This window comes from Dreissena polymorpha, chromosome 16 (assembly GCF_020536995.1).
Source record: "Dreissena polymorpha isolate Duluth1 chromosome 16, UMN_Dpol_1.0, whole genome shotgun sequence".
Lineage (NCBI taxonomy): Eukaryota > Metazoa > Mollusca > Bivalvia > Myida > Dreissenidae > Dreissena > Dreissena polymorpha.
Window position 1 is genome coordinate 37,466,735 of NC_068370.1, and position 13,985 is coordinate 37,480,719.

Below are 13,985 nucleotides of genomic sequence, written 5' to 3' on the forward strand. Positions count from 1 at the left end.
ATGACATCTTTTCACCTGCAATGTTCCAGATGAGACAGTTTGAAGTGCAGAAGGTGTGAGATATATATTGTGCATTTTCAAGAAAAAAGCAAAATGAAGGTGTTGAAAATTGGACAGTGCCATTAGGAATCTCAACTTTTTAATCATATTTGCGGTATCAATGATGTTTTTCTTCTTTTGTTCTGTCCAGTAAGTATATTATGAACAACAAATGGCTACACCTCACTGATACATTAGGCACTTCAAACTGCCATGGTCTTTAACTCTTTCTCTTTCACAGACTATTTCAATAAAGCAATTAGTCCTTTTACAAAATACATATAATCTGAATCAAAATGTACGAAAATGCATCCTCTACATCTTTAGATATTTGGTTTCATATAGATTTCTTACTTTGAGAACAACTGGTGTATAGTATCAGCATTAAGAGCAGCAACACTTTCTTCTTAGCTTTGAGAGGCATCGCAGAAACTGAAAAATAAACAAATAAAATAATATTTGCAATGTGCAATAATTATTATTGTTTTTTGAAATGGCTTGTTTGCGTTCATGCTGACTTGTTATAATTATTAATCTGTGTGTTTAATAGCATATACACATTCATTATAAACTACTATCAGCACTTGTATTTATAATTGAAATTGAAAGAGTGGTTTCTAAGGTACACAGAAGGTGTAGCTACCCAAATTATTCCAATTAATTATTAAGGTGAATATTTCACAATTGCCAATAAGGGTATACGTAACCCTTTGAGTGCTGGAACCGGAATTTGAAGACCTTTGCAAACAGTTTGGATCCAGATGAGACGCCACAGAACGTGGCGTCCCATCAGGATCCAAACTGTTTGCTATTCTAATAGTGGTCTTAGAAAAAAAATCGAAGAAAATGCTAATTTTAGAAATTCAGCAGACGACATTTTAGCAGACAACAAATTTCCCAGCATGCAAAGGGTTAAATAAATACCTAAACCATCAGTAAAACCAAATGAAAAACACATATGCAAATAAAGAAAATAATAATATTTCCCCATACAAAATTGACTTATTATCCCCGGGGAAACAGGTTCATGAACTTCATGAAATTATTCATGAACTTCATGAATTTATGTCATGAACTTCATGAACCAGTTCGTGAATGGACAACATATTCATGAATAACACATACTTATTAATGATCTCCAAGTTCATGAACTTGAAACAGGTTTGTGAACTTCATTACTTTATTCATGAACTTCGTGACTTTATGTTATGAACTTCATGAACCAGTTCAATAATGGACAAAATATTCATGAATAACACAATTATTTATGAACTCCAAGTTAATGAACTTGAAACAGGTTCATGAATTTTATTAATTTGTTCATTATTTTAATACACTTCATGAACTGGTTCATGAACAGAATATCGCTGTTTTTACAAAGGAAGAATATTGTGTGCACAGGAAGTTGAAACCGAAGCATTGAGCTGAATGATTTACCACAAGGTTTATGTTATTTGTTATTCCCCAATTGAATGACACTTTTTGTTTATTAGTTGTTGACTAAATGATAAATTTCAAATTTGAATTCTGTACAAAATTAGTCACTGAGTCTACCCCCAAGTGACTTTAGAGTTAATTATGACAGCTTAGATTAGTACAACTGCAAACGATAAGCATGGAACTTGTGCTGCTTACCCCTTCTAGGAAATACTAACAAAGTGAGTAATTTCAAACAGCTAGACTCGGAGGTCGTGTTAATATCTCAAAAAAGTGTTCACAAAGTCTGAAAGTCTTTCTTCTCACAAGGGATAAACGAAGATCAAATCACTTAGAAACAATTTCATTATACATGTAAATGTCTGTTGTAACTATTCATTCCAACTTTGACCAGTTTCACCTTTACTGGGACTTAAAATGGTCACATACATCAAAAACACCCCTACAGAAGTTCTTAGGAATTTAATATGACATCAAACAATTAACATAGAAGAAATGTCTTAGTCTAATCTTCAAGCCATGGATCTTTCACTACAAGTTAATGATTGATGACAAATAACAGATTTTAAATAACCTCTACAGTAGTACTTAGGAATCAAACATTGCAAGTACATCAAACAGTAAACATATTGGCTTAAAATCCTGCACATTTCCTTGCAATGAATCATGACTGATGAAAAATAATTAATAACTTGAAATGAAATAAATGTCACTCGCAAATCAACAAATTACACAAAGAGAAGTACTTCGCGCCGGATTCAAATCAAAGCCATGATTAAGCGTAGTCTCTATGTGATTAGGCCCACCACCTAATGATGTGCAATAAGTTAATACTTTTGTTATAAAAATAATTATTAGAATACTTCATGCCTCCCTGGAAGTAAAAAATACACAAAAGCATTCAAGCATGACCCTTCAGTGTGCAGCTGTCATATCTGCCTAACATTTCCTGGATAAGATACAATGGTTACACACCAAGCATTATTACTTGTTTAATATTGTGCAGGAACCAATTTGAGGACAGATGCAACTGCTTTCAATAAAGTCTATCAACCATCCTGAAAGTTATTGTTCATCAATCAACATTTTACTGCCTCTTTTGTAATTGTCATATTGCAGCAATTCAAGCATAATTTAATCACATAAATAATGCAGCTAATTGTGCAGTCAGTAAAATAGAACCTTATAATAATATCATCATAATGAAATTTCAATCATGATTTCATATTATCTGTATTAGAATCACTGGTGATTTTTTTTTCAATATTGAATGCAACCTGATGAAATTCAGTCATGCAGGTAACAAATGTTCGCGGTCTGGACAAAGACTGTTAATTTAATGTCGCATAAATAAAATGTTGTTTTCCTTTTTCTATGTGACTTAATATAAGACAAAGTACCACCTGTATATTGCACTATCCTAAAGAGTGGGTGATGGCATTTGTAAAGTAAGAAAATAGTGATTTATTGTTTGTATGCTTTCAATATGAAGCCTTTGTAATATATTAAGATTAAGTAGATTTACAACTGTCACCTGGAGTCTGTATTTATAATTTGTTTTGAAATAATGAATGCATTTTGTAAACATAATACAACTGCCAGTCATATAGTTTTATAAGGTTGTTATGTTTCTTCAAATATTAATTTGTTTTTCTCTATTATTTGTTTGCATACAGTAAAATGGTCTCAAGAAAAACACACACATTTTTTGTATATTCTTAACAATAAAACACATACATTAAAAATAAATTAATGTTAGAAAAGATATCTGAATAATTCAAATGCTGGAAACAAATTACCCCCCCCCCCATGTTAGTACAATACCCATTTCAAGGTCATCACATTAATCAACTTTATCTACCGGGGGAGGGGGGGGGTAATGCCCATTCTTTGTTAGCTTCAGCTTTAAAGGGACTTACAGATTTTGGATTTTCTTAAAGCTGTCATTAAATGTTTTTAATTGATATACACCAGAACAAAAGTACTGTGTTTTTTTAAATTAAAAACCAATACGGCATTATAGCCATAACCACTTGGGGATCCGAGCAGTTACTTAACAATTGCTGCATTTTGTCTTTATTTGAACAATCCACATATAACAAAAACACAAGGAACACTGCAAAATATTTAATTGTTTTTTCCTTTGTCATACTTTGTTATTTTTTTAATATTTACTAAAGATGATTTACTCATTAATGAAAATGTATTTTCATTACTAATCAGATCTAAGTCAGCCCCGGCAAAATGTTGTTCATGATTTCATGAACACTTCAAGCCAATCAAGAACTGTTCATGAACGGTTCTGAAAAAGTTCCTGAGCTTGGTTCATGAACTTTTGGACATGAACTGTTCTTAAGACATGTTCATGAACTGTTTATGAATTATTGTTGAACATTTCAAAGTTCATGAACAGTTCTTCATCTAACCATAAATACTTAGTGATGAACATTTCATGCACAAGTATTTCTAATGACTTTTCTGAGACAGACTTTAAGGATCCATCATGAATAATTCATGAATTCCTTTGAGCTATATATTTCATACATATTTTTGAAAGTAATATTGAAATGTCTAGCATACTAATCTTGTAGATTTGTGAAACCTGTGAAGTTAGTATGAATATGCATAGTACTTTCACCACTGTAAGTTAGAGCTCTTGACCTGTTCTAGAGAATTTTAAGAACATTTGTACAAAAACTGTTCAAGAACTGCCTTCAGGAACACTTCAATAACTTTTTAAGGACCTTTCCTGTTCTTGAATTATTCTTAAACTATTCTTGAACACTTTAAGAACTTTTTTGAACAACATGTTTCCTTCTGATGTTCTTAAACAGGTCTACACAATGTTTTTGAACGTATGATGGACTTTTTAAGAATCCAATATGTTCTTAAAAGGATCTGTCATTGTTCTTGGAAGACTTAAAAGACAAGTTTAAGAATGTTTTAAGGACATCTTATTTCAAGAACAGTTTAAGATGATATCAAGAACTCAATGTACATTGCATTGCTGTTTTTACAAAGAAAGAATATTGTGTGCACAGGAAGTTGAAACGGAAGGCACATGGTTTATGTTATATTTGAAAATGTAAGTCTTTAATAAATTACCTGCTGAACTGATCAGCCATTGGTTCCATTTCAAGTTCTTTGGCACTGTAAGTGTAACCATTTCAGGGAAACCATTGATTAGTAAATGATTCTTGAACTGAAAATGAGACTATTCATAATCTTTTCAATACATGAATTATTCATGAACATATAGTGCAAAGTTGTATTATGAAAATTAAAGAGTATTATCAAACCACTTGTATCTCAGTTATTAGTGTTATATTTAAATTATTGTTATATGTTGCTATCAATATGTTAAGTGCTAATACAAGACTTGTTTCTTCTTACCCTGACCTGTTTGTTGAGCTTTAGTAACACTTATGATAACCTTTGCATAAATTGACAAATTCTTGTTCATGAATAGTTCATGAACACTTCATGCCACCTCAGTTCATGAACTCTTGAAGCACTATGGTTCGTGAACTATTCACTTACAGTTCGTGAACAGAAAATGAGCCATTGAAAAATAGAAAGAAAATGTTCATGAACTGTTCGTGAACAGCAAAACCCTGAAGAATTTTTCAAGAATTGTGTTGTTCATGAACTGTTCAAGAACACTTCATGCCATTGATGTTCATTAATAGTTCATGAACATTTCATGCCATAATGGTTCAAGAATAGTTCATGAACACTTCATGCCACACGGGTTCAAGAATAGTTCATGAACACTTCATGCCATAAGGGTTCAATAATAGTTCATGAACACTTCATGCCATTAGGTTTTAAGAATATTTCATGAACACTTCATGCCATTAGTGTTCATGAACAGTTCATGAACTAAAATTTCAAGAACTTTTCACAGACGTGGCTCATTTTCTGTTCATGAACTATTCGTGAACAATTCATGAACTCAGTTCATGAACAGTTCATGAACTGTTCACGAATTATTCGTGAACTGCAGAACAACATTTCGCAGGGGAGGGCCCGTATTCACCAAACAATTCTTAGACTAAAGTCTAAGAATAAAGAAAATTCTTTAAATTAGAATATTCAATAATTTCTTTAATTTTGAATCAAACTCTGCAGTAAACACCTCTCTCTATATTATTCTTCATATAGAACATTTTGTTAATGACATAATCACCAGTAGAGGCCTGTATATATTCAAACACTGAACACATTTTTCTTGGTTCTAAGTCTATTCTTTATTCTTAAGTCTAAGAATCGGTTGGTAAATACGTGCCCAGGTTTTTACGCTCCCAGATGAACAGTGCTCTGTTGTTTTTTTAAGCTTTGACACAAAGTTTCACAATTTTAATTTTTACAATCCGCAAAATAAAACCTTTAACTAGAAAGATATTAATATAGCAAGTGGATTCATTTGATCCATATTCAAATGAAATGGCCATCTTTCCTTAATGTGAAAGAAATGTGCTCCTGCCAGTTAATTCATACAAAAATATTCTTCACAACTGAGTTATAGCAGTAGTATTGATGGGTTTGTAATAGTTTTTTATGAAAATGTGACCTTATATCAAAGCTGCATAATGGCATCGTTTTCCAATATTTCGTTATTAAATTATTTCTGTGTCTTTGTTTGACGCGTGCAGAGCAGGCTTGATTGATTTCCGATCAATATCATGCCAGCAATCCACAACTGTGAGACAGGACTGGAGTCGTCATAAAAATGTTGCTACTTGGATGACTCTTATCCAAAATGAATCATCACAGAAAACAAAATGTAAATCATGACAGCATTTTCCTTTAGTTCTTTGGTACCACGGTCAACTTGGGAAATTAAACTTTGTTTTCATTTGATTGGATTTTTGTTAAATATCAATAAATCAACTATAAACCGACCGTAATCATTCCAGTATTTTCTCTTCATGTCTTTGGTACAAGTACGGTAAACTTGTGAAAATAAATTTTGTGTTCAAATAATTGTCTGTATGTTTTTAATATGAATCAATCAACGCTAAGTCTTTGTTTTAATTGATTGTTTTACTTGTATAGAGATTTCGAGTCAAAATGAAATTGAAGAATTATAATACTAACATATATATACTGAATATCTCTTTGCATAGCTGTTTTAGACTATCTTGTAAGATATTTTGGGGTTTTCTTCACAACGTGAACATGTTTTGGTATACCGGTTGGGGTAGTGAGGTACAGTTAAGTAGTAAAACTTTATTCAATTTTGAAGGCATTATTTTATCTAGGGTAAAATTGGGAGAAACAAACATTCAGTATTTTAGTTAAACTTTTCCACCAGTGGCATAGCTACATATAGGCCTTGTAGGTCCCTGTCTACATATTTGCTTTCTTTAAAAGCAAATGGTCCAAAAATACAAAAGTAATTTAATGCTAAGGAGGGTTAGAGTCCAACTAGTCATGAAGCGAGGCTTCTTTAGTAATGAAGTGTTAAATTATTGTGTCTGTTATACGTGTTGATTAATATGGAAGTAAAAATTTAACAAAGCATTATCATAGAAATTGATTAACATCAGGCATTTCCCCATGCGGTTTTAACACAGAGGCCCAGAGGTGCTTGGACTTAAAAATATATTTTGCCGCGTTGCTTGATTTTCCAATCATGTTGCCACGAAGCTTGAAGATTTCACTAGCCCTTGCAAGCTATGGTCTGAATGTTGTCTGCATTCTGCCAACGCCCGACCAATTTGAACAAGCATGCGCTAATAAATTAAATCTTTGTGGGCATAAAGACTTAGATGAGAGGTGTAGACGTTTACAAGTCATCAATAATGTTGTTTGTCCACTAATAATGGTCAATATCGATCAATTATACCAGTACATATTGCATAACAGGAATTAAAGGTATGCTCAATTTGTTTGTGTGTATTATTTTAACTACTAAAAACTATATTGCTGTGTTTTAACAATAAACAGTAACTGGTGTTTGTTGCGTTAGTGGGTAATTGAATTTATAATTACAATAAAATCGAGTCAAACGTCTCATTTGATTGCTCTTGCCATCTTAAAATGTTTCCACAATTTTTTCTCAATGGCGATTATAAACAGCACCAACATTTCATTATTCACAACTTATAGGTTCTTTGATATTTAAGGAATACGCTATTTACCTGCAACCAATGTGCCTTAAGTTTTTGTGCATGACAGAATGATTTAACCTAAGAAACGACCAGTTATTGGGTCTGGGGAATATGCAATTACTTGTTTCTTGGTCAAGACTACTTATGAATCGTCTCTGTTAGTGCAATAAGTTCAAGTGCAGGTGTCCAGGACGTCGCCAATGATTCTGAGGCCATAAAGCAGGCGATTGAAGCACCATGCCAGTGGGTTCAACATAACTTGGAAGCAAGAATTTCCATAGGTCACAGAAGCTTGAAGGTGGTAAGAAAATTTATACTGACCTTATCGTGTTTTTTTTTTATTTATAAGGAAAACAACATTGTCTTTAGCATTGTGTATTTTAGACTGTGAGAGGGGCTTCAGCTCAATAAAAAGGGTGGACAATTGTTCTCGCCTGAAGTCTGCAGTCATCTGCGCTCTGATGGTGGTCAGCATAGGAGGACTAGACAATCATAGGCAGTGGTCTTTGCAAGAATGGTGGATGTCTCAGGCACCAAGAGAAGCTGCAGAGAACTTTTTTTGTAATTTAAAAATGTATTTCTGTATTTCTTTGTACTTTTCGATCATTTTGCGTTGAAATGCCTACTGTTATTTTGCTTGTTATTTAATATTATAATATTTGGCATAAACGAAATAAATTAAGTATCATAAATTTACCCTACTAATATTGCCTTGATGACCTAAGGCCTTCAAAAATGTCAGTCACATTCACTTTTTTGTGTGTTCTCTGTAAATAATAGCATTGACAAAATGAAAGCAATGTTCTTAAAGCTATTTTTTAAAATTAGAACTTCTTTCCCTAAGGCATTTTGTTAACAAAATACATATTTCGCTTTTGAATAATTATAATGATGACAAACTTTTGGATTTCATTTAATCGAGGCATCTTTAGTACTCTTATAATACTTTCTGCTTGTACATTTTAAATTAGATAACTTTCTCTTATTTTGTTATAAAATATAAAAAAAATGTTATATTGAGTACAAATATTACTCAAGGTTTCACGTGGTAAGAAATTAAATGTAAATTTATTTAAACTATTTATATTCAATAATATGATCCAAATGATCTTTTTAATGTACGAGGCTTTAAAATATCAACATCAATCCCTCATTTTACAAGTTTTTACAGGAATTTCATTATTTAATCACCAAAACACACCTGCATTCATATAAAGATCACTGCAACTACAATGTTATATAAATGTGTCAAATATCACAAATGGATGCAAACTGGGATATTATGTGATATAAAGCTTTAACTATTGGTTGTTTTTCATGTTTTTGACAATTAAATAATCATTAAACTACTATGAAACCACAAACTTTGCCAACAATATATATTTTAATGACACTGTGGTTACATGCTACACAATTATTATCCAAAATTATACAAATATTTTGTTATTGGGTCATTGTCTACCTGAAATGGCTTGAAGTCACCCTAGGGTGACACAAATCGGCTTCATGTCACCCTGGGGTTACTTCAAGCCCATTCTAGTCACCCTGTCCGCTTGAAGTCACCCCAGGGTGACATGAATCGGCTTGAAGTCGCCCTAGGGTGACACAAATTGGCTTCATGTCACCCTGGGGTTACTTCAAACCCATTCTAGTCACCCTGTCGGCTTGAAGTTACCCCAGGGTGACATGAATCGGCTTGAAGTCACCCTAGGGTGACACAAATCGGCTTCATGTCACCCTGGGGTTTCTTCAAGCCCATTCTAGTCACCCGGTTGGCTTGATGTCACCCCAGGGTGACATGAATCGGCTTGAAGTCACCCTAGGGTGACACGAATTGGCTTCTAGTCACACCCCCAGGCGACTTCAAGCCATTTCAGGTTGATATAGACCCACTGCGCTATGCTCATTAGGTCATTGTCAACCTGAAATGGCTTGAAGTCACCCGGGGGTGACTTCAAGCCGATTCTAGTCAAACGGTCGGCTTGAATTCACCCCAGGGTGACATGAATCGGTTTGAAGTCACCCTAGGGTGACAATAATCTGCTTCTAGTCACCCCTGGGTGACTTCAAGCCATTTCAGGTCGACAATGACCCAATGAGCATTACCAACTAAACTAAATCAGCTGCTAAGTTAGAAAAACAACAACACTAAATTCCATAACTCTGATGGTGAAAAATCTTTAGTAAATATATTTTCTATTTCTCTGTACACCTCAATAAGACACCTCAATAATTTAAGACCCATGACTACTCAAGCATTTTAATAATCAGCAACACGTCAAGCCCATTTTCAAACATGCTTGTAATTATTAAAAAACCTGCAACTTGCATCATGCACTTTTTTGCTTTTAACCTTAAGTGTGACCTTGACTTTTGCCCAAGAGGTACTTGACTTACACATGGCACACTTTCTCCCCATGGTGAACATTTCTGATTAATTATTTGTTTAATTGCATAGTTCGCTCACCTGAGAGGAGTCGGTTCATTCAATCTTTACCAAATGTCAAACTTGACCTAGATATTGTCCAGACAAACATCCTGGTCAAGTTTCATCATTATTTCATCTGCCTGCGAGTCATGATCAATGTACTATGAAGTTTCACGATCCTAGGCGTAAGCATTCTTGAGTTATCATCCGGAAACCATTTTTCTAAGTTGAGTCACCGTGACCTTGACAGCCATTGTGTGAATAGGTTTTTGGCACTGTGACCTTGACCTTTGACCTCGTGACCTGATAATCAATAGGGGTCATCTGCGAGTCATGATCAATATACCTATGAAGTTTCATGAACCTAGGCATAAGCGTTCTTGAGTTATCATTCAGAAACCATTGTTCTTTTTCAGGTCACCGTGACCTTGACCTTTCCTTTGACCTGGTGACCTGAAAATCAATAAGGATCATCTTCGAGTCATGATCAATGTACCTATGAAGTTTCATGATCCTAGGCATAAGCGTTCTTGAGTTATCATCTGGAAACCATTTTACTATTTTGGGTCACCGTGACCTTGACCTTTGACCAAGTGACCTGAAAATCAATAGGGGTCATCTGCCAGTCATGATCAATGTACCTATGAAGTTTCATGATCCTAGGCCTAAGCGTTCTTGAGTTATCATCCTAAAACCATTTTACTATTTCGGGTCATCGTGACCATGACCTTTGACCTAGTGACCTGAAAATCAATAGGGGTCATCTACGAGTTATGATCAATGTACCTATGAAGTTTCATGATCCTAGGCCTAAGCGTTTTTGAGTTATCATCCGGAAACCATTTTACTATTTCGGGTCATCGTGACCTTGACCTTTGACCTAGTGACCTGAAAATCAATAGGGGTTATCTTTAGTCATGATCAATGTATCTATGAAGTTTCATGATCCTAGGCATAAGCGTTCTTGAGTTATCATCCGGAAACCATTTTACTGCTTTGGGTCACCGTGACCTTGAACTTTGACCTAGTGACCTGAAAATCAATAGGGGTCATCTGCGAGTCATGATCAATGTATCAATGAAGTTTCATGATCCTAGGCATAAGTGTTCTTGAGTTATCATCCGGAAACCATTTTACTATTTCGGGTCATCGTGACCTTGACCTTTGACCTAGTGACTTGAAAATCAAAAGCGGTCATCTGTGAGTCATGATAAATGTACCTATGAAGTTTCATTATCCTTGGCATAAGTGCTCTTGAGTTATCATCCGGAAACCATCTGGTGGACGGACGGACCGACATGAGCAAAACAATATACCCCCTCTTCTTCGAAAGGGGGGGGGGAGGGGGCATAATGAGAAAACTGCCCCCCTCCCAGCAGCCATGTTATTCAACTGACCGGAACCATTTTTGAACTAAACTCTTGAATCAAGGAAACAAATGTTCTGAGCAAGTTTCATGAAAATTGGGCCAAAAATGTGACTTTTACTGTGTTCACATGTTTTCACTACATACATATAGAGAAAAATGCCCCGCCCATTTTCAAATTCGTCCGAGATATCAATAATACCAATTTTTGACCAACTTTCATGATGATTGGGCAAAAATTGTGCCTTCTAGAGTGTTTACAAGGTTTCTCTATAGCCAAATAGGGAAAACTGCCACTATATACATATAGAGAAAAATGCCCCGCCCACTGGCGGCTATGTTTTTTCACTGATCTCAACCATTTTTGAACTCGTCCGAGACATCAATTGAACCAATGTTTTGACCAACTTTCATGATGATTGGGCAAAAATTGTGACTTCTAGAGTGTTTACAAGGTTTCTCTATAGCCAAATCAGGAAAACTGCCCCGCCCACTGGCGGCCATGTTTTTTAACGGATCAAAACCACTTTTGAACTCAACCAAGATATCATTTAGAAAAACATTTTGACAAAGTTACATGAAGATTGGGCATGAAATGTGACATCTACAGTGTTTACAAGGTTTTTCTTTTTTTTGACCTAGTGACCCAGTTTTTGACCCGGCACAACCCAGTTTTGAACTCGGCCGAGATTTCATTGGGACAAAGCTTCTGACCAAGTTTCATAAAGATGGGACAAGAAATGTGGCCTCTAGAGTGTTTAGGAGCAAATGTTAACGGACGGACGGACATACGACGGAGAAAGACCGGTCACAAAAGCTCACCTGAGCAATCAGGTGAGCTAAAACTTGGTAATTTGACCATACCATTTCATTTTGGATCTGACCTTTGACCCCTTATTGTGACCTTCACCTTTAAACTAGTGAAACAGTTGTTACACATGACATACCGTTTCCACATGTTGAACATTTGTGGTAAATTATTGTACAATTGCAAGATGAATAGCAGTAACCGGCCAGACGATCTTTTTAATGACCAAAGTTAAACTTTGACCTTTAAATCTGACCATAGCTTATGAGGTTAAGTCACAATTAGTTGCACATAACGCATTTCTTCACATAGTAAACATTTGTGATTGAGTATTTTATAATTTCATGATGACAAAAAAAATAAAGTTACAGTATGGACAAGCTGTTTTATAGCCTAATTTAACATTCAACCTTCAAGTGTGAGCTTGACCTCTGAGGTAGGGAGTTTCATATTGGACCTTTATCCTCTAGGGTGACATTGACCCCTGATGTACAGAGACTGGTGTTAAACACACCATGTCATCTCTCAGATATACCTTGAATTTTAATGTAAGGAGACTGGTGTTCACAATATGTTTTCTCCTCATAGTCATTTTGTTTGGTAAAGTATTTTAAAATTGAAGATCATGAATGACAAAGTTACAGTGTGAACAAGCTGTTGTGGCTTAAGATTTAAGTGTTTTTTTTACCTTTGAGGTAGGCAGATGTGGTTGGATATTTAAAATTGAATAATAAATAACAAATTTACAGTTAAGCCTACCCAGGGGAAATGAAGGCCATATGACCATGTTATACCATGGAAGACCATGGCTAAACCATGGTTGACCATGGTCATATGACCATGGTATACCATGGTAGACCAGGTTTTATAAAATGGCACCACAGTCTTTGACCATTGTCATCATGTCCATGGTCAACCATGGCCAAATACCATGGTTGACCATGGCCATATACCATGGTTGACCATGGTCAAAGACTGTGGTGCCATTTAACAAAACATGGTTGGCCATGGTCTACCATCGTAGACCATAGTCATATGGCCTTCCTTTTGTAAAACAGCACCACAGGCTTAAGTGGTCATGGTTTTGACAGAAAAAGGCTGATGATAACTGCTGGAATTTCTGAAGGAATTTCCTAGAGAATTCCAGGAAAAAGGTCAGGCTTGATAGTTCTGTTTTTTTATTTACCAAAACTAGAAATAAAAGGCAGTTTGACATTAATAATAAACTTTTTGGCATTTAACACTTGTGTAGAAAGGCTCTTACATTAAGGGAATATTATGTGTCCAGGGCCATTGAATTACTGAAAGAACTTAAAGATAAAATTCAACATTGTAATAAAATCATCTGAATTACTGACACTTCATCGACATGTTGGCGAACAGTTAATGAGTATGAAATGATTGGTTATGCTTCTGATTATGTTGATGACAAAAACATTCATAAAGCAGAGGAAAAAGTGATACAATGTAGCAAAAATTGGGAAACATAGGTGAACACAGTGCCAAAGAAGTTAAAATGGAACCAATGGCTGATCAGTTTATCCGGTAATTTATTAAAGACTTACATTTCCAAATATAACATAAACCATGTGTCTTCATTCAGCTTGCCCATTTCAACTTCCTGTGCACACAATATTCTTCCTTTGTAAAAACAGCAATGACCATGTCCAACCATGGTCTGTCTTTTGTCACCATTGCCGACCATGGTTGACCATGGTCACCATTGCCGACCATGGTCCATTTTTGTGTGTGACCATGTCCAACCATGGTCTGTCTTTTGTCACCATTGCC

The 13,985-nt window shown here is 35.0% G+C and overlaps 1 long non-coding RNA gene across 1 annotated transcript in view; it reads right to left on the minus strand.

The window, feature by feature from the left end:
- Positions 1-393: 393 nt before the first annotated feature.
- Positions 394-13,985, minus strand: part of LOC127862169 (uncharacterized) — a 62,989-nt gene continuing 49,397 nt past the window's right edge. Inside the window, exon 3 of the long non-coding RNA XR_008040474.1 lies at positions 394-471. This is a non-coding gene — a long non-coding RNA (uncharacterized LOC127862169). The remainder of the gene's footprint in view (positions 472-13,985) is intronic.